General features: G+C 33.7%; 1 long non-coding RNA gene across 2 annotated transcripts in view; it reads right to left on the minus strand.

Annotated features, from left to right (window-relative positions):
* The window catches only part of LOC105481686 (uncharacterized), a 171,235-nt gene extending 146,430 nt beyond the window's left edge, over positions 1 to 24,805 (minus strand). For both annotated transcript variants that reach the window (XR_003018023.2, XR_011614710.1), the window contains exons 1-2: positions 24,660 to 24,805; positions 24,090 to 24,162 (exon numbers count right to left, since the gene is read on the minus strand). This is a non-coding gene — a long non-coding RNA (uncharacterized lncRNA). The remainder of the gene's footprint in view (positions 1 to 24,089; positions 24,163 to 24,659) is intronic.
* Between the last annotated feature and the right edge of the window lie 221 nt (positions 24,806 to 25,026).

Raw genomic sequence — 25,026 nt, forward strand, 5'->3', positions numbered from 1 at the left:
TTTGGGGAAGGCTATCATCATTTAAACTATAATGTAAATGTCTTCCAAAGCTAGCTTGGCCTAAGCCCAGAAATAATTAAGGCAACTTTAAAGTTAAAGGCAAGAGACAGGGGGTTGGCTAGATCAGATCTTCCCCACTGCCATAATTTTCTCACTGATACAATGTTTGCAAAGGTGGTTTCACAAGTTCAGTTTTGTTACATGGATACATTGTGTAGTTGTGAAGTCTGGGGTTTTACAGCACCATTTGCCCAAATAGTGAATATTCTACCAGATAGTAATTTTTCGATCTTCACCCCTCTCCACCCTCCTACTTTTTGGAGTCTCCAATATCTATTATTTACTCTGTATGTCTATTGCCATGCGTGTCCCTGTGAAGAGACCACCAAACAGGCTTTGTGTGAGCAATAAAGCTTTTTAATCACCTGCGTGCAGGTGGGCTGAGACTAAGGGAGATAGGGGTGAGGCCGTTTTATAGGATTTGGGTAGGTAGTGGAAAATTACAGTCAAAGGGGATTGTTCTCTGGCAGGCAGGGGCGGGGGTCACAAGGTGCTCAGTGGGGGAGCTTCTGAGCCAGGACAAGGAATTTCACAAGGTAATGTCATTAGTTAAGGCAGGAACTGGTCATCTTCACTTCTTTTGTGATTCTTCACTTGTTTCAGGCTATCTGGATGTATTCGTGCAGGTCACAGGGGATATTATAGTTTAGCTTGGGCTCAGAGGCCTAACATCTATGTATACCCATTGTTTATCCATCACTTATAAGTGCAAAAATGCAGTGTTTAACTTTACTTGTTTGTTTATTTATTCTGTATATCTATGTATACCCATTGTTTACCCACCACTGTTACCAGGGGTCCTTGCTCCCAGAGCTCCCAAGATGGTGGCGGGCGCTTCCAAAATGACAGCGGGCAGCTTCCAAGATGGTGGCAAGCCTCCTGTTCTCTGACCTGGGGTTCTCGGCCTCATGGATTCCAAGGAATGGAATCTTGGGCTATGCGGTGAGTGTTACAGCTCTATTAGAAGCTGTGGGTCATGGAAGAGAACTGTGGAACCCAGTGACTATTCTTCAGCTCAATTAGGACAAACCGGGCACTTAGCTGTGCAGAAAAAATGGCCAGCCTGTAGCCCGATCAGGAGTGGCAATGGGCGCCTGGCTGGATTAGAACCACAGAGGACACCCTGCCTCATCTGGAGGAATGGAAGTCAGTGGTGGGTCCGCGATGGCAGCAAACAGCAGTGGTGGGCAGCGAGTGAAAGCTCAGCTCCAGCGGTAAGAACCATGGACCAGAAGAGAGTGCAGCTGAAAGATTTAATAGAGTGAAAACAGAGCTCCCATACAAAGGGGGGAAACCCAAAGAGGGTAGCCATTGCTGGCTGGAATGCCTGGGTTTATATCCTGATCATTGTCCCTCCTGCTGTGCTCTCAGGCGATAGATGATTGGCTATTTCTTTACCTCCTTTTTTTGCCTAATTAGCATTTTAGTGAGCTCTCTTTATTGCCTGATTGGTCAATATGAGCTAAGTTGCAAGCCCCATGTTTAAAGGTGGATGTGGTCACCTTCCCAGCCAGGCTTAGGGATTCTTAGTCGACCTAGGAAATCCAGCTAGTCCTGTCTCTTCCCACTTATAAGTGCAAACACACTTTCTATAATTTTTAGTTATAATCTTTAATCTTGCTAATCTGTTTAATCTATTCTTATTTATATTTTCAATCTGCAGATTTTAGATTTTATAACTTCTAATGCAGTATATTGTGAGATATTATAATTTCCTTATAACTAATTATATTAACTTGGCTTTAGATAGTAGACTTAAATAACAATCATAATGAAATGATCAAGTGGTTTTAAAGAATCACTTCAAAAGGAACCACAGGTTGAATGTAATTCTAAAAATGCAATAAAATATTTAAATAAGAAAATAGCTGCTTTTAAACATCTCTGCTACCAAAAGCTTATCATCAGTTCTATCATGAAATTTAACCATTAATGATATAATAGGTTCACATGATAAATTAAGCAATTATTGCAAATTCATGAGGAAGGCTATTTAAAAATGGATTTCATTCAATATCTGTCTTCAACAGTGAAAGTCTTTTGTAAAGCACGTTTCTTGGAAAATATCTAGGATTAAAGAACTGGTGCTTTTGTAATACTGTGCCTGTTGGCACTAACAATCATATCCAAGTCACGTCACCAAAGCATGTTACTGATGGCAAATCCATACGGGTCTGCAGCAACCTCAATCCTTGATTTCTCAAGAAAAAATTCAACTGAGGGGCATAAGGCATAAGGAGAGACCGAGGCAGGTTTTGAGCAGCAGTGATAATTTATTAAAAAATTTTAGAGCAGGAATGAAAGAAAGTAAAGCCTACTTGGAAGAGGGGCAAGTAGGCAACTTGAGAGATCAACTGCACTGTTTGAACTTCAACTTGGGGTTTTAAACATTGGCATACTTCTGGGGTCTTGCATCTCTTTCCCCCTGATTCTTCCCTTGGGGTGGGCTGTCAGCGTGTGCAGTGGCCTGCTAAGGTTTGAGAGGCGAACATGTGCCGTGTGTTTACTGGAGTTTTACCCATGTTTACTTGAGGCATTTTCCCCTTACCAGGCCAATGTTCCTAAAAGAAGTTCATCCACCATTTTCCTCTTAGTGTGCAAATAATTTGGTAGGTAGGGGGCCAGTGAGTCAGGAGTGCTAATTGGTTGGGTCAGAGTTGAAATCATAGGGAGTCGAAGCTGTCCTCTTCCACTGGGTCAGTTCCTGGGTGAGGAGGCCACAAGACCAGATGAGACCATTTATCAGTCTGGGTGGTGCCAGCTGATCCATCAAGCACAGGGTCTGCAAAATATTTCCATAGTGTGCATGCTTGAGCCCACTTGCTCAACTCCTGAGATTTTATCGAGAAGTTGCCAATCACCAATTTCAGAATTTTTTATCTGTTGGGAGACTGTCTTTCCCTGGTGCTGGCTGTGACAAATTATTATTTTAGAGAGACAGTTAACAATCACTTGACCATCACTTGATGGTCACCTGACATTCCTGTTGTGTGTGGTTGGGTGGGGGATGCCCTCTCCTGCTCTGCTCATATCTGACTAGCTACCACCTATAACAATTCCTTTTTGGTGCTAATCATGAAATGAAGGGTGGGGGGCAGCAAAAATCTTTCACATGTCTGTGGTAGGTAAAATTTTGAACTAATTGAGAGGTGAATGTTACAGATGCTGTATCTTTCCTGCATTAGTCTCTCTAGTACTTTATACTTAAGATCTCTTAAAAGCAGCATAAAGATTTTATTTTGATTTGTTTTATTTTCTCCTTTCTATAACTCTTGTTTTAATTCGAGTATTTTTTTGTTATTAGTTTGCTCACATTTACTGAAATTGTTGATACATTTAAGATTCATGATGGTGATTATTATTTGTTACACCTGTTCTGTTTCTCTTTTCTTTTTTTCTCTTTTACTTCTTGTAGATTAGTCTAGCGTGTTTTTATTCATGAATCTTTCCATTTATTTTCTTGTTTCTTATTTATTTTATTTTATTCATTTGTTCTAGAATTATAATGCTCATATATGACTTATGGAAATCTTCCTTAGAATTATGTTTATTTCTTTTTCCATATGTACTTTCCTTTCAATACATGCAAATCAATTAATATATTTTATTCTTTGTTCTACTGTTGTCATGTAAATTCTGAATGTTAAATAGGTTAATAATTTTTTACTTAAGCTGACCATATTCATTTAGAATTACCCACAATTACAAATTATGTTTTTTTTTCTTCTTTGCCAAATTATTGCATTTCCATATGGGATCATTTCCTTTTGTCTGATGAAATATTTCACTTTCAATTTTAATGCATATTTCCTGGAAATAATTTCTATCATATTTAGTTTATGTGAAATGTCCTTATTTCACTTATACTTTAAAGTGCATCTTCCCCAGCTATAGATTTCTAGCTGTCAAGATTTTGTTTTTCTGGCTTCTTTTTGTCAGCATTTTAAAAATATCATTTCATTTTTCTCCTGGCTTCCATCATTTTTGTTGTAAAGTTGGTCACTGGTATCACTTTTCTTCCTTTTCCTATTTCTTTGATTTTTATCAATGTTCTAATGTCATTTTTCCATACTTTTCTTATTTGAGTTTCAATAAGTTTTTTAAATCAGTGAATTATGACTTTCATAATTTTCAAAAATTTGTCGTTTCCTATAATGCTTTCGAGTCATTTTCTGTGTCCTTGCCTTCCAGAATTTCAATTATATGCACATTAGAACTTTATTTACTATCTGTATTTAATATCATGTTTCTGAATTATGTTTCTTTTATGTTTATATACTTCAGTTTTAGTATATTATAATGACTCTTACTGTCATCCATCCTCTCTTCTGTTATGCCAAATCTCTTATTAAATCAATATATTACATTTTAAATCTTACTTATATTTTCAGTTCTAGATTTTTCATTTGACTCTTTCATGTAGATTTTCATGTTCATAGGGACTTCTTCATCATTTCCTATATTTTGTTGAATATGTTGGTATTTTAAAAACCCTTTGATATGTCTAAAATTTGGATTACCTTGTTTCCTTTTGTTTTTGCATTGTTTGTTTTATGTTTATTTCTTTGATAATCTATTACTTGGTCGTTTCTAGTGATCTTCAATTGACTGCTATAGTTTATATGTGAAAAATTATTAATGTTCAGGTTATAGTAGGATAATAGACTTAGAAATCCATCTTGATGTGTAACCACCCACTATATATCTATATCTGTATAGATAGATATCTGTAGAACTATAGCTATATATGTGTGTGTATATATATATATTATCTGTTATACTGTTATACACACACACACATATATATAGTCCAACATATTTAGTTATTTTCAGAAGGAAATTTTGTTAAAACAAGGTAATTCTTCATAGCAAGAAACATAACTCTTTCTAATCACTATTGAATAAACTCTACTACTACTATAGCTTAGCTAAATTTCACAGATTTGTACCTTAAATGTAATTTAATTTCAACTAGAAAAACAACAATGCCAATTTCTTAAGCTTACAAAATGAAATTATGTTGACATACACACACTAATCAAGATAAACAGTATTACAGACATTTTATTTTACCCCGCCAACATACAGAAAATTTGGTTTAGAACTGTCATCTATATTATCGTTTTAACAAGTTTTAACATATACTTCTTTCAGTTAGGGTTCATCTACTCTCCATGGAAACACATAAGCAACAAATAATTTTAATTTAGCAGTTTATAAGTGTAATGTTCAACACCAAAATTCTGTAATGTTATTACCTTGGTTTTTTCTTTCATTAAGTGAAAGTTTTTGCTTTCTTATGAAAAGTGTGATTAGGAAATATGCAAATGTATTTTGCATCATGGTTTGAAATAAAAGAGAATTTCAGCATTTTAAGAAGTAATTGTAATATGTTGTTTGAACCAGATATACTATTAAAAATTATAAGAAGGAAAACATATTATATTTCAAAATAAATATGCTGTTTTTATTATACAATTGTCAAGCTCTTCCTAAAAAACACTGTGAGAAAGTTGAGACTTTTGTTCATATTGTCTAGATTTTACCACTGGTTTTGTTTATATTTGACAATTAACAATGAATGATATTGAGTCTTAATGCTGTAGTTTAGGAATAAAGAATTCCAGGGCTAGATCATTGTCTTTGTTTCTTTGAGTGACTAAGATTTACCTTATATAGGTAGTACACATTTATCATCCTGATCTTACTAAAATAGGTCACATAAACATCATTAACAATACATTATATACTTCCATATAATAAAAAAGTCAGTCAGTTATTGGCCACATGCAATTATTCATGTGGACTTAAAGGACTCCAAATCTATAAGCACACTTACTCCTCTTAATATTTCTAAGAAGTAAATAATGTTCTTATCCTCATGAGAAATTGAGGAAACTGAGCCACTGACAGGGAGGCTAAGGTCATATAGCTGATAGGCAGTTAATTCATGATTCAAAATCAGGTAATCTGACTTGAGCTTGTGTTCTTAACTACCATATTAAATAGCCTCTCTGGATCACTTCCTAAACTGTCTAATAAACCGAACAAGGACAATATGTTAAATCACCTGTCACTAGATGGTTCCAGATGATATATATCTGTCTTAATATATATTCATTTGGATTCCTCAACGACAAGCTACAGAAATGCATTCTACTAACATAAGAAAGTGGTACATTAATTGAGAGAATTTAAATATAATTGGAAGAACATTATATCAAAAATGGCAAGAATGAAGCCATCAGTAGAGTCTAACAAGCAGTAATGGAGAATTTCCTTAGAGCACACACAGTCATCCATTTCCCCCATTTATGTCATTGCTCAGTGTTAAATTTCAGTGAGAAATTATATGATTGATGCAGCATGGGGCAACATGAAACAGGAGGGCAGTTAACTGTTATCCTGGCAAGACTGTGTTTCATGAGAGAAGTTTGTATTTACCAAAGCGATTTTGTGAAGGAATGCTATTTCCAGAAATGTGAAGAATGAATTCTGGGAAGGCAAAAGTATCCATCATTCATTTCATAAAGTGAGGGCTTCAGCACAATGTGAAGAGTTATTTGGCTTCAGTTGTGTGTTCTATATAATGATTATCACCTAAAGTTATTGCTTTGTTGGGTTGACAAGATTGTGTTTTATTTGCTAGAATATTATTTTTTAACATAACAAAACAATTGGAGTTGGATTGCTAATATTTTTGTTTCCCTACCATCTCCACTTTTATTATTGGTTATCAAGTATACAAAATAAAAAGAAAAAAGTCATTAAAGCAAATGCTTCCATTTACAATTTTATTAAACAATATTTTTCTATTGTTTTATAATGTGTTCATATATCACATTATATTTGTAGCAGATTACATTCTGAAAAAGGCACAGAAGAGATAATATGTCTTAAATTAGTTAAAAGCTTTTAAATTTAAAATATATACATATAATATATAGTATGAGATGTGTGAATTGGAATTTTGAAACAAAAACATGTAATTATTTCAGAGAGATTATGAGGCACCTGAAATAAGTTTACTAATAAGTTAAAATCATGTCATTTCATTGTATGCTTAAAAATGATGAAATTGTGGGAGCTTAAAATTTATACAAACTTCATGAATAAAAAACACTACTGTTACTTCATTATTATTTTTCATTATCATTATTTAATTTATCTTCCAAAACAGAAAATTTGTAAATATGAAAAGGAATACTATTAATAATTTCTGGGGCCACTGATGCAAACCAGGACTATACCGGGAAAATTGAAAAAAAATCGCACCCCCTCATCTTACACTATGTTCTACTGTGGAGTGAAGGTTTCAAAGGAAACTATCACTATTAGCCTCAATAAAGAGTAAGATTTGAATATGTTACAATAAGAGATTTTAAATAGAGGACTGTGAAAATTAAAAGATCTGAAACTAAGAAGAGCATTAGGGTATTCAGAGAATAGAAACCATTAGCAAGCCTAAAATTATTTGTAGTAATAGAGTCAGTGTTGGAGAACAGAAACTCAATACAGGAAGCTGAAACCTAGCTGCCTTTGATAGTTCTTCTGTGTCTTATTACCCCTTTAGGTACCGTCACAGGTTTCTAATATTCACTTCCCACTCTATGTATCAGTCCCTCAAGTAAAATGACAGAAGCCTTTTGTCATAGGATGAATACATATTCTATTTAGATATGAAATGTGTAGAATTTGTATCAATTTAATATCTATATTATCTATTAAGTCAATATAATGGTCAAGAGTTGATGAGGGGCTAAACGGTCCCAGGTGTGTCTTTGGGACAAGATTTTAAGAAATATTGGTGAACATTTTTGAGAGTGTTCATCTCTTAGTCTTAGGCAAAGGTACACTTTGCATAACTGTCCCTCTAAATAGCTTTTCTAACAGCTTACAGTGACAAGTGATTTTTTAAACCAGTAGGAGGAAAGACAACACAGAAGTAATTGAAAAATATTGCTTAACGGAAGATAGTGTAAACCCAAATGCCCTTTTTTTAAAAAAGTGTCCTTTTTTGAATTGGGGTTGGGGCACTATAATCACAACTACTGGGTCCTAAGATGATTAAAGTCTCCTAAGGATCCCCCAGTTACAGGAAAAGTGCAGGGTCATCTATTTGGGTAGCAGTAACTGTGCCGCCCAGAGCCAAAGGAGCATGTTTAACTATGATCTTTGAGATATATTTGAAAATTTACCTTTGGGGAAAAATTACAGGGAATCTTGTTCCACATTTGAATTTAGAAAAATAAATTATCAGTGGAATCCTAAGGATTTCTGAGAGCTGTCAGACTATAAAACTATATTTTAGAATATTAATTTTGCAGCAACACAATAGATAGATTGAACAGGGAGGGAAGCAGGGAGTTAAAAGAAAAGTGAAAAATTAAGGATCATTAGTAGATTGAGTCATTTTAAACTGACTTTTCTGAGGAGGAACAATTGTCAAATATTGGCAATTTAATATGGTTAAATGTAGTAATATTTTACAGACAATTTAATAGTGTAATAAAGTGATGTTAGTGAGAGTAAGTAATATAAGAGATATAGGCGTAAGAATACTTCCAATTTCTAGAATGTTATTTCATTGAAGGGACAACATGAACACATTGCTGGCTTTGAAGAATCCTAGGTTTCAACCATACATCCATGGCAATAGTTGATCCTTAGTGTTCAAGATAAGCTCAACATTGTTTTAAGTGTCTTACATGCATAAGCTCCTGGAATTTTTATAATAACCTTTAAGGTAGGAATTATTATCATACTCACTAAATAGATTAGGAAACAGAGGTAGAAAGAGTTATTTCCAGCTTGCTCAAGATAAACACAGTTAACAAGGCATTCCCTAGGATTTGAATCCTAGATTAATGTGTAGTTCTTACTTTCAGTGTATAAATTAAGTTTATCTCTGTATCTACTCCACATACAGCACGAATTCTTACATGTTTTTCTTAAGGACCTAGTTTAAGTAAAATTGAGAAGTATGCATAATTTGTTTTCTATAGCTAGAAATGATCAAATTTGAAAAACAATATCAATATTCTAATGTCTTTAATATGTCTTTGATAGATCCACTAACTTCTCCATAGTTACTCTCCAAAATTATTATATTCTATTAAAGTTTGCTGTTTGATATTCTTTCTCATTTCAAGCTCAACCTGTATGATCAAACACAAATTATTCAAAGGTACTTTTTAAATGATCATAATGGCTTTTATGTTTCTTTATAGAGAACATTTGCTTTTTAACTTGACTTTGTTGGACTTAACCTAAAGAAGTAACCTATGTATAAAGTTCAGCAAATATAAAAGAGGGTCACTTAGAGGCAAGTTATATTACCAAAACTATGGGATCTTGTAATAGCGATAACTGACATTTCCTTGTAAAATTCTGCCCTTTCGTACTGAATTTTCTAATTTTCTAATTTATAAGATCAACCATGCTTTTTAAAATCGTGAGTATTTGAGAAGTAGCGTCCATGTGAATGCGATTGAATAGATCACATGCCTGAGGAATCTCTGCCTTTCTTCCCTGTATCTTCTCTCATAAGCATGGGACTAACATGTGAATAGGTATATTTTAATAAATTACTTACAATTTACTTTGCAACAGAAAATTTTATTTATAAAAATATCAGGTTTTAACTGTAATTACTAATGAAAACAGTAACATAATTAATAAATTTCAACTCATAAAAAAGAGACCTTCATTGTACATCAATTCTTACTGTCCTATAGATAACTCCGTAAGTGATCCTTGGTATTATTTTCTTTCAATTTTAAGTTTTATGGAGAAATTGTTATCTGTTTTAATACAAATTAAAGCAACTAATCATTTGTTCAAACACTAACTAACAACTACACTAGACCAGGTATATTCCAATTAGAGTTACAAGAAATCTGATTGCAGAAGAATCTTTAAAATTATCTTCAATGTTTGCTAATTGAGGATTTCAACAATTTAGCCCAAGCAATGTCATTTTTTGTATTGTTAATAATAAACAGCATAATTTTAGGTGTAGATTTATGACATCTACAAGAACAATCAAGTAACCAACTTTAAGGAGAACTGAAGATAAGAATGTAATTTCTTTTTGAGTCTCTTTGCTAAATGACACTTCATAAAACTATATAAACAAACTGAATAAACGCTGTTTCACACAGTTAATTTAACAGCAGCTGCTAATGTGAATGTGTGACTGTAAAAAATACTCAAAGCTATAGTTCTAAGGCTATTCCCCACTTGCTTAATTTTTGCTTTACCAAACAATTACTTATTATATTACTATTAATACATTAATAGTAGTAGTAATAGTAATAATAATAATAGAATAGGCATATTTGTGTTGAATGTTATGACTTATGAAGCATTTAACTTAGAAATCATATAGAGTTTTTTGTAAATAAGAGACAATGATTGACAGTACATACACAGGCTCTTACTGGTTCCACTATGGTGCTAGTGACTAGAAAGAAGAGAAACACTTTTTTTTTTTTTTTCAGAGAATGTTAACAAAGAAGATGGTGAGACACAGTTGTTTTAGTTGCTAACCATCCTCAGATTTCTACTCTGTATTAGCCTGTTGGTCAGTTATTTTCTATGATTGATAGCCATAAAATTGAAGTCATTATTCATATCTTCCTGGAGAAATGGCAATAGCCACTGCTTTTTATAGGAAGGCCCAATGTGCCAGCCTGGAAAAGGCAATTCTTCTTTAGACCTTGAGGTAGGGAGTGGATTAGAAAAGAGCTGAGTCAATTAAATTCAACAAGCATTTAATGAACTCTGACTTATTTGAGATTCCTCATGTTAGGAACTGTGCCCACCCCCCAAAAAATACGACAAAGACAGGCTCTTAGTCTTCAAGCAGAGAGGTGCAAGCATGGTTTTAGAAGAAGTTAAGAAGTGTTAGTTCTAATCTTTGCACTGCTACCTAATTATTGAAAAATATTTGGAAAGGTAAGTATTTGTCTTATTTGTTAAAGGTAGCGAATTGATAATGATTTATTTTGGGTTTCTGAGAATTAAATAAAGTGAAATATACCAGTGTTGTCCTATTGAAAAAAATTTAAAAAACAAATGCAGAAATATTTTTAAAAATATAAACCGAAGGAGAGAAAACAGGAAGAGAGGATGAAGAGTTAAGAAAATCTTAATGCTGGAAGTGGAGCTTGTGATTCGTGGGTAGAATGTGATGGTAGTAGTGGAGAAAATGTATTCCAAATATAAAAATGTTTAGAGACGCAGGAATACAGAGCACATCTGAGGAAAAAGAAATTAGTCTGGAATGACCCAAGATAGCTTATACTCATAAATCTATGAGTTCATATTACTAAAACTCCTGCGTATTCATCCAGAACTTTATAAATTGTTAACTATCTGCATTATGCTAAATGGCTTTCTTTTTGTCATTAAATTATTTCACTTCCTAGCCCCATTGTCTGGTATGCTTTAACCACATTAAACATCTACTTATTATTTAGCATATGGCTTATAAGATTTTTCATTACCATCTCAGGCATAATGAGGCAGGTTATCTCCTGTTCTACTACAATACTGTGTATTTGCATGTATTGCGGAAGGCATTATAAGGACTTCAGGAAATAATGGCAACCTAGGCTGATGTAGAAGTGTATCTTTTCTACTACAAATACACACAGTTGTAGAAAATATCCTGAAACTTTAATATATGTGTCAAGCACAAAACAAAAAAATAGAAATCTCTGTGGCAAAAAATGTAAAAGAACTCTGTGCCACATAGTAAACAAACAAACAAACAAACAAAAAAACTAAGGCTTTCTGGACCACAGGAATATCAGACACTGATATAGCTGGTTGGAATTAAACATTAGGATTTTAAAGCCCCCGTGACCTAAAATTTTTAGAACTTATTTAATGTGGGTTAGAGAGCTACAACTAACGTACACTGTGTGTAACGCTGGAGCACTGATATATTTTCCAGGGTAAATAAGCGGGTAGGGGCATAAAAGGACAATGGCCAGGACTGCAGCCACAAGGTTTGCTGTTTTCCAGCTGTCAAGGTAGATGAAAAAAATCTACAGAAAGCTGAAATCTCAAACTGGTGCGAAGTATAAGGTTGATTTTTGAAATAATATTTTATCTTTGCTACAAGAAAATACAACTTAGAATTTAAAATAAAATATAGCCCAATTAGTGTGTAACCCTTAATCCATAACAAAAACGTCTTCAAAATTCTTGCATACAGGCATTTTTGTACCCAAAAGCATGTAGGATAAAGTTGAACAAAAAAATCAACAATTGCAAGTTAGAGAAGAATTATCAGCATAAGTAAATGGCACTAATTAGCACTCAAATATACTAGACACATGATTTGGAAATATTTTCTCCCAAACCATAGGTTGTGTTTACTCTATGCTGTTAGCATCCTTGGATATACAAGAGTTTTAAATTTTGATATAGTCTAATTTATTATTATTTTATTCTGTTGCCTGTGTTCCTGGTGTCATATTTAAGAAATAATTGGCAAATTCAATGTCACAAAACTTTTCCCATATTTTCTTCTGAGAATTTTATAGTTTTAGTTTGCATGTTTAGGGCTTTGATGCATATGAGTTAGTTTTTATATATGGAGTAATCTGAGTTCAACTTCACTCTTTTGCATATGACTATCCAGTTTTCCCAATACCATTTGTTGAAAATACCGTTTTTCCCACATTGAATCATCTTGGTACCCTGTTAAAAATCATTTGAACACATATGTGAGGGCTTATTTCTGGGCTATCTTGTTCCGTTGGTCTATATGCCTGTCATTTTATGCTAATATGACCGTTTTGATATCTGTAGCTTTAAAGTAAGTCTTGAAATCAGAAAACATGATTGTTCTGATTGTCCTTTTTCAAGATTATTTTCTCTATTTGGGGTTGCTTGAGGTTCCACATCAATTTTAGAGTAATTTTTTAAATTTCTGCAAAGAAAGTACAATTGCGACTGGGATTGAAAGCGGAATTTAAATAGGGCCTATTATGTAGAAGGAAAAAAAGACAATATGTAAATGCAGATTAGAGTGTGACAATTATTGCAGGCTCATCTAGCAGTTTATAATTGGGATTATAATAGACAATGGACTGAATCTGTAGATTACTTTAGGTAGTATTGATATTTTAACAATTTTGTCTTACAATCCATAAACATAGGTTGTTTTTTCGTTTGTTGATGTCTTCTTTAATTCTTTCAGCAATGTTTTAGTTTTCAGTGTACATTGCCTCTTCAGTTTATTCCGAAGAAGTTTGTTCTTTTTGATGCCATCGTAAATGGATGTGTTGTTTTAATTACCTTTTTAGAATTATTCATTTTTAGCATATAGAAATGCAACAGACATTTGAGTATTATTTTGTATCCTGAAATTTTGCTAATTTTTAAAATTAATTCTGACAAGCTTTTGTGTATTTGTGAGGGGATATGAAATATTATATATATTTTTACAGTATGTAATATAAAGTCATCTGTGAACAGAAATAATTTTATTTTTTCCTTTCAAATTTGGAGGCCTTTTTTCAATTGCCTAGTTGTTCTGGGTAGGAATTCCAATGCTATGTTGAGTAGAAGGATTTAAGATGGTCAAAATTGTTCCATTTTCGATCTTAGAGGAAAACGTTCCAGTCTTACATTACTGAGTATGATGTTGGCTGTGAATTGTCACATATAACCTCCATCATGTCGACATAGTTTCCTTCTATTCCCAGTTTGTTGAGCGAATTTATGATTCAATTTTGTTGACTTTTATCAAATGTTTTTCTGGATCATTTGAGATGTTCATTTGTTGTTATTGTTGCTTCTTCCCTTTACTCTGTTAATGTGGTGTATTCCATGGAATGAGTTTTGTTTCTTGCACAATGATGGCATTTTAGGAATAAATCTGACTTGGCCAACTAATATTGTCTTAAAGTCTACAAAATTTTCTATGTGTTTCACACACTGAGTTCCTGCACTCAATTACTCAATGTTTCACCTCACAGTATTATATTTTTCTCTTTTTCAAATCTGCTGAGGAAATTTTAATAATTGTTCATTCTTAGTGATAATATGGATATTCTTTTTTACTTCTATCCCTTTCTTTTTGCGTGAAATTCTCTGACATTTATTATATATTCATTCTCTGTGTATCCAATTTTGTAGTTTTCTTTGTACTGACTTAGGTGACATTATTTAAACTTTATTTATGGTAATATGTAAGAATTGTGTTAAAGTTAAATTCCTACATGTATTTGGACTTTTCCATACTACCACCTCAGAACTATTAATTTAATATCAGAAAATATATATATAATTTAAAATATATATATTGAGCCGGGTGCAGTGGCTCACACCTGTAATCCCAGCACTTTGGGAGGCCAAGGTGGGCAGATCACCTGAGGTCAGGAGTTTGAGACCAGCCTTGCCAATATGGTGAAACCCCTTCTCTACTAAAAATACAAAAATTGGCTGGGGGTGGTGGCACATGCCGTAATTTCAGCTACTAGAGAGGTCGAGACAGAAGAATCACTTGAACCCAGCAGGCGGAGGTTGCAGTGAGCCGAGATCGTGCCTCTGCACTCCAGCCTGGGCAAGAGAATGAGACTCCATCTCAAAAAACTAAATAAATAAGCAAAATAAAATAAAACGTATTATATATCATATATAATATATAAAATATATTTTATATATGATTTATAATAGATATTTTATAAAGCCATATATATATATGGCTTTATTTTAGGGGAAGGGGTAATGGTTTGTACAAGTCATCTGAACTCTTTCCTAGTGTCATTCTGCTTTTGTCCCTTTATCCCATTCCCATCCTGTTTTTTTCTTTTCTTTCCCTTCTTTTCTTTCCTCCCTTCTTCCTTCTGTTTTCCTTATCTCTTCCTTCTTTCTATTTCAATCTATGAACAGTGTAGGTTGCAAAAAATAACTGTGACTTTTTCCCTCTGAGAGTCCTGTATTTTCTTTGTATTCACTTGAGCCTGAATTAATTGTAAAACTCCAATCTGCAATTACATACTTTCCTTTTTTACATAATAGGCCCCATTTAAATTCTACTCTCAACCCAGAAATGATGAGATGTCCCCAGAACAAACACCAGCTTCAGAAATTACAAATCTCTTTATCCCCTCTTTCTCATAAATTTAGGCATCTAGTGCATTAAGTATCTCCAGTAAAACTATATATTGCAAACATATTTTAAATATTTGCTGTTATAAGAAATTCTCTAGATATCTTGTCTATCACATTTCTAGAAAAATCCACTGTTATATTTTTCACACTATAAATGTGTCTCTAAAAAAAGATGACAGTTCATAAGACAATGGAAAAGTACATTTGAACATTCCTATTAATAACGAGAAAAACAGAATAGCAACTTTACCCATCCAAAAATTACAAGGAAATAGTATTTAAAAAGAGAACAGAAAGACTATTCATCCATTTATATCAATTGGATAGCATTTAGCTATAAAGTCATAAAATATTAGAATGCTACCAAAAAGCATACAAATTTTTATTTCTCATATGAAAGTATTCCGGAGGTAGGCAGTTTGTTGTGTTGTGATGGCTCCATGGTGTTAAGACTGCAACCCAGGAAAGAGTCAAGCTCTCAAGAAGAATTCAAAGCGGCTAACTGGGTCTAAATTTAAATTTGAATCAATTGGCCATTTGCTGACTGGAAGTGATACTCATACTTTGAGTTCCTAGAAAACCCACAGACCTGCTAAACTTTGGGGCTTTCATAGCTGCCTTCTCTTGTTTTCCCCACCTAAACCCATCGATAGACTTTGACCTGTGTCAGTGAACCAGAACTCAGCAAGCATCAATCATTCCAGAACTAAGTAAGTTTGCATGTTTCATTTGCCTAAGCAGACCTGAGTGGGCACCTGGGCAGAATCATTTCTGAAAAAGAAAAATCCTCCCTTTGTTTTCTGGACTGTACCTTTATTTTACAGGGTGTCTCTCCCTGGTTCGCAAGCTCTTCACTGAAATAAAGTCTCTTTCCTCTAAATTACTTTCCAGAGAACTTTTGTTCACAGGACCTAGGCTCCATCTTTCTTTCTACATTAATATTTCCGATAATAGCATAAGCCAAGATGGCTGCTGGATCTCCATTTTCTACCTGCACATGTAAGGAAACAGGAAAAATAGCTGATAAACAAGGGCACATCCCTCACATTTCAGGGAATTTTTTTTTTTTTTACAGAATTACATAAGGACACATCATTTTACATGTCATTGCCAGAGATTTAGCTAGATAGGCAAATCCGCTGGCAAAGCGATCTTAGAAATTTTCAGCAACATAAAGGGTTATGGTACTAAAAAGACAGGAGAGACACAGATAATCAGAGAAAACTATGAAACTCAGCCACAATTGTAGTACAATATAGATAAAATTAATAAACTCATGAATTGATATGCTTTAAACAGCATAACACCCAACTGACTCTCTGTTCTCCTTTTCTCTGTGTGGGCGTGTGTGCGTGTGTGTATATATATGTATATGTGTGTGTGAGTATATACATGTATATATGTCTGTGTATGTATATATATGTAAAATTTTCACAATGTAACTGAACATATAAAAATGAAAGGATATTTTGATAAAATATTTGGTTATAATAATGACTTCAATAAATATATTATTTGTTTTCTATTCAGAAACCACTCTTCACTCCTATTACCTCAGGAAAAGTGATGCCAGTGCTCAGCTTGGGGGGATAAATCACAATTTATTTGAGTCTGTCATGAAAAATGGTATCCCTTTTGCCAGACACTCAATTTCTTTTTTTTTTTTTTTTTTTGAGACGGAGTCTCACGCTGTTGCCCAGGCTGGAGTGCAGTGGCGCGATCTCGGCTCACTGCAAGCTCCGCCTCCTGGGTTCACGCCATTCTCCTGCCTCAGCCTCCTGAGTAGCTAGGACTACAGGCGCCCGCCACCGCGCCCAGCTAATTTTTTGTATTTTTAGTAGAGACGAGGTTTCACTGTGGTCTCGATCTCCTGACCTTGTGATCTGCCCGCCTCGGCCTCCCAAAGTGCTGGGATTACAGGCTTGAGCCACCGCGCCCGGCCAACACTCAATTTCTTGATTTCCCTTCCAGTAGAAGAAATCGAATATCCTAATTCTAGTCTAGAATAAAAAACAGGAAGTGTACTGTCAACTTCTATTAAATATTTTCTTGGTTTAACAAGAAGAATCAATTTCCATTCTCATTTGGAAGAAGGGATTAGATATTTTAATGATTTGACATCGCATTTTGAGATAAGAATAAACCTACGCTATTTTCTTTTTTGTTTTCTTTTTCAAGTAAACGCATAAGTTCTGTGCTCCTGAGGTACAGAGCCATGTTCTCTGAAGTTTGTTGCAAAAAAGATAAACAAGGCTGGATTGTTGCAAATTGTTCAACAGGAGCTAAGAGCTAAGAAGACAAAAGGTACTGTAATGCCCTGTCAGGGGTGGGGTGGGGGGGCCCACAGAAAAATAAAAATAAAAATATAGTGAAGTGTAAAATAAAAGTTATCTTTTATTACAGAATTTAGATATTCTTATCTTATTTGGAAACAAATTCATGTAAATCAGGCATGATTTATACAAGAAGCAAGTTTTATAGCAATTTAATTCACAAACATTTCCCAACTGGAAAATAATTTTCAAAGGTTAAGTAACCTTTAACCATACATAGAAACATTAGAATACAAAACATTAGAATACAAAAATTAGCTGGGCATGGTGGCAAGCACCTGTAATCCCAGCTATTTGGGAGGCTGAGGCAGGAGGATCACTTGAACCTGGGAGGTGGAGGTTGCACTGAGCCGAGATCGTGCCAATGCACTCCAGCCTGGGCAACAGTGTGAGACTCTGTCTCAAAAAAAAAAAAAAAAAAAAAAAAAAAAAAAAAAAAAAAAAATCCATAAGAATATAAAGAAACCATATAAAAAGAAACTGTTTTCCTTTGGTGTCTTGAGAACTGAACTTAACATAGATATTGTAAACTGTAGAGGCATATACATACACAAACAAAATGCTAAGTCTCTCAACCCATTTTCCTCCATCCCTTTTCTCTGCATAACATGTTGTGTTCATCCTCCTTTTAGTTTCTTTTTATATATGGCACTTTCTCTTCTCAATTTAATCATGCATCTGTATATAGCTTTTTATGAGTTTCTTCATTTGCTTAATTTAGCTTTTGGTATTTTTCAATCTTTCATCCTTTGATATTTTACTTCAGAATTTTAAAATTTGCCTAAACATGGTTATATGTTCTATGTCTATTGCAGAAAAAAGTAATATTTTGCAAGTCTCAAAGGTAAAGGAAAAACAAAACATAAAATGAGCTACTTTTAGTTTCCTTGGCTCCTACCTGTGATTAACCTAGATAAGCTAGTAAAAAAATGTCCTTAAACATTAATTAATTAATATATACAGTTAAACTATGGAATGTATAATGTAATTATATGTTTGACAGAAGAACCAATATTTATGTACTGCCTTAGAAATTCCAAGAAGATGGCCACAGGCACTTTACTTATACTTTATCTTAACAAACAGAAAAATCTGAACTTCTCTCCCACATCCAATGCTCCCTATATATTTTTTTCTGTTATTATTTTCAAAAGAAGTATCATCTAAAGGACAGAGTTTAACCTATTAATTTTATTTACTCTTTACTATTGTTTATTTTTCACCCTCACCCAACCAATTATCTTCAGAATTTTTAGAATAAGGATTTTTCTTTTCAATGCTATGTCTTCAGCAGTCAGAAACATATTGGCACATAGGTAGAGATCAACCAATAGTGGCTGAATAACTGTAAAATAAAATTATCTCAAACTTGTCTTTATGAATGAAGGAAACATATTCAGAATATAGAGTTTTACCAAAGCTATAGAAATATGAAATCACAGAGACAGTAGTTGAACTCATGTCTCTTGCTTTTAAATCCAAAGTCTTTCCAATAAGTTGAATTGCCGGCCGGGCGCGGTGGCTCAAGGCTGTAATCCCAGCACTTTGGGAGGCAGAAACGGGCGGATCACGAGGTCAGGAGATCGAGACCATCCAGGCTAACACGGTGAAACCCCGTCTCTACTAAAAAAAAAAGAAAATACAAAAAACTAGCCGGGCGAGGTGGCGGGCGCCTGTAGTCCCAGCTATTCGGGAGGCTGAAGCAGGAGAATGGCGTGAACCCGGGAGGTGGAGCTTGCAGTGAGCTGAGATCTGGCCACTGCACTCCAGCCTGGGCGACAGAGCGAGACTCCGTCTCAAAAAAAAAAAAAAAATATATATATATATATATATTTCTCAAGATGGTGAAAGGCATCTCTAGTTAATGAAAGTAGTTGAAAATAAAAAGCAAATAATTTCAAGTATTTTAACTTGTTTCCTCTAGAAGAGATTTCATAGTTACTAAGAACTTGAGTCATCTTTAGAAATAATTATAAATTAAATTATAGAACATTAAAATACTGATAAAAAGAAACACTTGAAATTTGCTGAAGTGACAGATGGAACATAATTTCCAGAAATGAGTTGTCAGTTCCCTAAAAGTGCAAAGTCTTTCTGTTTTATAAGTGCTAAATTGTGATTGAGGCTCTCAGAATGTAAAACTCGAATAAGGAACAAATTTAAGACAAAGAGGTATAGATTTAGTAGGGAGCTTAAATGAGTGAAATGTATTTTAAACATTTTATAAACAATGAAAAGAAAGAATTATGCATGTAGCTCAATCTGCTGTGCAAAATTTAAACTATGTGACTAAATTATATGTAAAATGAGCATATTTTGAAAGAAAATAGCAAATGCCATTCAGACAGTTACCAGTATGTAACTGCAAAGAGAGTATCCAATTCACATTCTAGAAAAATATTACACTTGTAAACTAAGTATACCCCCCACAGCCTGTTAAATTGCACATTACCAAACTTCTTTTATAGTTTTGGAAAGTGACAGAAAGCAGACAATTAAAAAGCAAAACTAATTTTAAACAGCAGCCTCCTTATTAAATTTTCTACATGTAAATTTTACTTACATTACGATTGCAATTACTATCAGCTTTAAGAAATATAGCTTAGTAAATCAGAAACTACTTCTATGTTTAGATAGTATATTGCCTGTAAGAATATTTGGTTGATATTACTGTCAGCCTCTTGGTTGAACAGAAATTTATTTGTCAGATTTCCAAATCTTGATTTAATGAAGCATATTAAAATATTGTGATCAAATTGAATTTCTAAAGTCAAGTTTTGATGATTCTTTGCAATAATATTATGGCATTTTTAAGTGAACATACATTAAACTACATTGATAATACATTAATAAACTGCATTAAAACTACAGTGTTGCTTTTGTTGTTTTAATCACCACTAGAAATAATTTTGCTATTGTCATTTTTGCCTGACTGAGAAATGATACTAATATTTTAGTTACAAAGTAAGTGGTAGAAGATTTGACCCACCTCAATTTTGTGTGTTTTTCCTGTAGTTAAAGGACTTGAAAAGCAGAGTTACTGAGAAATAAACAAATGAAGTAATACTTCCTATCTTTGATGAGCATCAGTCTTTGAAGTATACTTTGTGCAGGCCTCAGTGTGGGGTTGTAGGTATGTGAATTGTCAAAGGCAGAGATAGTAATAATATTTTTCGCATATTGAGATTATATGCAAAGGGAAATGCAAATATAAAGCCAGAGTCCTCCTTACGCAGTTCATGCCCGAATAGAGTTTTATGCATTTGATTTCCATCTATTTATCTGTACCTATTTATTCAATTAACATTTGCATTTCCCTTTGCATATAATCTCAATATGCCAAAAATCACATTGGCATATTGAGCCAATGTAATTATATTAGTTAAATTATATACATATTTTTTTCAAAACCACGCCTGTTTTTGTTTTAGATAAAACTTAAAAATAACAACCCTTATGATTTTTTCAGAGTGAATTGCTTTTTAGTTAGTATATACATATCTTGTTCTATGTTACTTTTATTTTTAGAAATTATAATAACAGTGTACATTTATTGAATTGTTACTGTGTCTCGGACATTTTTTCAAGCATTTGACATAGTTAAAAGCATTTAAAGCACGTGATAAACATATTAAGTAGAAGTTATTTCATGTACTGTGTTTTCTCATAGAGATAGTTAATACCTTACTCTAGATCACATTGATAGGTATTATCTAGTAAAGTCAGAAATTAAAATAAGAAATTTCAAAGTCACAAAGTTAAACAGCCCCTACACCAAAATATCTTGAAATATTAAGATAAATATTCCCACAGTCAAAGGTTTTGATCATACTTATTTAATTAATACTTTATATAAGAACCAACTTAAATGAAATATACATTTCTTTGGAAACTCAAACATTTTCTAGTGCTCTTCTTTGAGACCAGCAATTTGATACTGCTATCATATTTTTAAATATTATTATTATTTCTAAGACATTTAGGAATGATTTTCTATTCTGTGCAGTAATTTAATTCCCAAATAATGCCAGATTACATTCTCATTGTACAAATTTACACATTGAAAATAAGGCCAAAGTCTTCTGGCTGTATAAAGCTTTATGCATTTGATTTCAATCTATTCTCTATATTTATTCAATTTTTATAGGCCTCCATGAAAATATATAATGGGGTTTTATGCATATGTATGTTCATATGTGAGAGCCTATTTCAATATGTGTCTGGAATTCAGTTCATCCTATTTGTTGTTTTGCACTAACAAATTTATCTTTTCATTCTAGGCCATATATTCTGGTATATTTTTAAATTGCTGTGTTGCAATTTACTTTTTGAGTCACCCAATTCTGCTTTTTGCTCTTTGTTTTTGTTCTTTTTTCTGTATCACAAACAAAGCTGCAATGTTTTCTTGCACATGCATTCTTTGCTTAACTCACTTATTTTAGTTATATACTAAGAATTGGCTTTCCAATATCATGGTGTTTTATATGAATAGGGCAAAATTATGCTTCAAATGTTGATGTGATAACTTTTGTTCATGATGGTTGATATAATCACTTTTAAATATTTTCCAAACTTTTCTATGTATTGTTAGTTGTAATTATTTGAATGACATACTTCGCTTTGTTTTTGCTTACTTGCATTGCTTATCTATAAAGCATGAGCTTCCTTTTTAAACATTTTGTAACCAAGTTGCTCTTCTATATATTATCTATTCATATATTTTGCCTGGCTTCCTTTGCAGACTTCTACTTTTTGTTTTATAGATATGGTCAACATATTCTTTTTTTTCTCCTTCCTTCCTTCCCTTTCTTCCTTTTTCTCTTGGGCTCAAGTGATCCCCCTGGCTTAGCATCCAGAGTAACTGGGACTACAGGTGCACATCCCCACTCTCATCTCACTTTTTTATCTTTTTGCAGAGATGGGGCCTTGCTATGTTGCTCAGGGTGTTCTCAAACTCCGAGCATCAAGTGATCCTCCTGCCTCAACCCTCCAAATGGTTGAGTTTACAAGCATGATCCACCATGCTGAGCGATGCATTCTTACATATGCGTGTTTGTGTGTGTGTGTGTGTGAGCATGTGTGTATGATATATTTCCTTTTAGGTTGTCAGTAATATTTATTCTATTTGTACAACATCTTTTGAAGTATAGAAGTATTGAATATTTGGTTTGGTAGTTGTCTTTAGATTGATATTTTTAATGACAGTAAGGATAATATGTCTTATCAGTTTCTAGTGCTTATACCAGCCTCCTAAAAAAATTAAGCATACAAAATATATTTTTATGAAAAAAAAATAACTGCATTAATTTACATTTTTATAATTTCATGAATTTGTTTAGCATTTATATTTTTAACTTATTTGGATTTTATTTTTGCAATTAGTGTGAAACAGAAATATATTCCCCAATTGGATACCCAATCTTCTCATGCAATTTTATGAATAAAGAATCATACAATTTTATAGCTTTGTAATATCACTGCCATCACATACAGTTTCATTTGTCAAAGAGAAATTCCAGGAGAGAGTTAAGCAGGCAAGGAAGACTTCAAGGCTATTGCAATTGCAGTCAAGTCTATCCTAATTGGGAGACAAAACCCAATTCTTGTGGAAAAAAAATGCAGGAGAATTTTTAAGCACCGAAGTGACTTAGTGAAAAAAACAACTGGAGGACGTTAAAGTCAGGGTTGCCAGTGAAATTAGGCCAGTGTGCTTGTTAATTTGTGTTTATTGAAGTTAGGCCCCTACCTTCCCACAGACAGAGGAAGATACAGGCTCTACTTCTCTTAAAGATTACATTTTAGAGGGATAACTCCAAGGTCCAAGGCATTCCTGGGTTGTAAAACTGGCAAGAGTTTAGGAGATGATTTACATTTCAATGTACCTGAGAACTCATTACAATTATAACTTTTCTAAAATAAGCCCTCTAAGACATGGAGGGACAGGGGCTTAGAGTCGGGAGAATATCTTAGTCAAGCCAAACGGAGTGTTAAGGCCTTCTAGTTTACATTAGAATTATAATTTTTCTGGACCATATTGTGTCATATTAATAAATGTTTATAACTGAAGCATTTCTCATTTAATTGCTATTGCTTGATAATGCTTTAATAGCCAGACACTGAATACACATATGTGCTGCCCTTGCTTTGTTTTGTTTTTTGAGACAGAGCCTCACTCTGTCACCCAGCCTGGAGTGCAGTGGCGCGATCTCGGCTCACTGCAAGCTCCGCCTCCCAGATTCATGCCATTCTCCTGCCTCAGCCTCCCGAGTAGCTGGGACTACAGGTGCCCGCCACCACCTCTGGCTAATTTTTTATACTTTTAGTGGAGGCCGTGTTAGCATGGATGGTCTCGATCTCCTGACCTCGTGATCTGCCCACCTCGGCCTCCCAAAGTGCTTGGATTACAGGCGTGAGCCACCGTGCCTGGCCTACCCTTTTTTTAATTAAACATTTTTTTCTTTGGCAATTTTCTTGTCTATAAGACTTTTAACTCCAGCTTGTCAATTTCTATGAAAAATTATTTTGAGATAATCATTGAGTATAAAATAGATGGCCTCTTACCTGCAAAAATGTCATTCTTCTCTTCTTCCTTGAAACAAAACCACAATCTTTTCCAGGGCAATAAGATGCTCACCTAGAAAAAATAAAGCAAAACATTCATTAGCATTAGGTAAAATGGTGGTCACTGAATATCCATAAATGATATTTGCTGAGAATATCTGGGATAATTTTGCTTTCCTGACATAAACTCTATTTTTTTCTCACCATTATTTCATTATATTTTCCCTTGCCAGGAAGGCAGGAGAAAAGCTGAAGCTGAAATAAACAATAGCAGCCAGTGTGGAACCATTCAAAAATTCACACCACTACATCTACACATACATTGCTCCCAGCTATTAACCTACAAATATGGATGCTCCCATCAAAATCAAGTCATTCTATATGTACACTAGATCCTAACTCCTTTCAGCTATGGAAGAACATCAGTTAACACTCTTTTCTCTCTGCAACATCATGGATTTTGTTTTTACTAAAGATAGACACATATTTGTCTTTATATAGAGATATAGATATCTATATATATAGTGAGAGATTCTCCAAGATTATTTTAGAGCTTTAAGATTTACTTACTACTTTGTTGGATTTCAGACTTGCATGTAGTCCCTTTGTTTTAGTCAAATTCTTCTATTTGTAACAGGTGTATTTACCCAATGCCTATACCCCCATTGTATCTAGGAAGTAACTAACTTGGCTTTTGATTATACAGGCTCACTGGTGGAAGGAACTTACCTTTTCTCAGAGAGAGAGAAAGGGAAGTTTCTAAATATCTACCCAGCTACAGCTATATTTACTTGCTCCGCCTTGGACAAAACACTTCAAAGAATAAAAAAGTTATGTAATCTCACTGGCTCAAATCCCATTTTCACTCCTGTCTGAATCAACACAATCTAGCTTTCACCAAGCTGTCAAAACTACAGCTCTTGAAGCTACCAATGAG

The sequence above is a fragment of the Macaca nemestrina genome, chromosome 16, assembly GCF_043159975.1.
Source record: "Macaca nemestrina isolate mMacNem1 chromosome 16, mMacNem.hap1, whole genome shotgun sequence".
NCBI classification, from domain to species: Eukaryota; Metazoa; Chordata; class Mammalia; order Primates; family Cercopithecidae; genus Macaca; species Macaca nemestrina.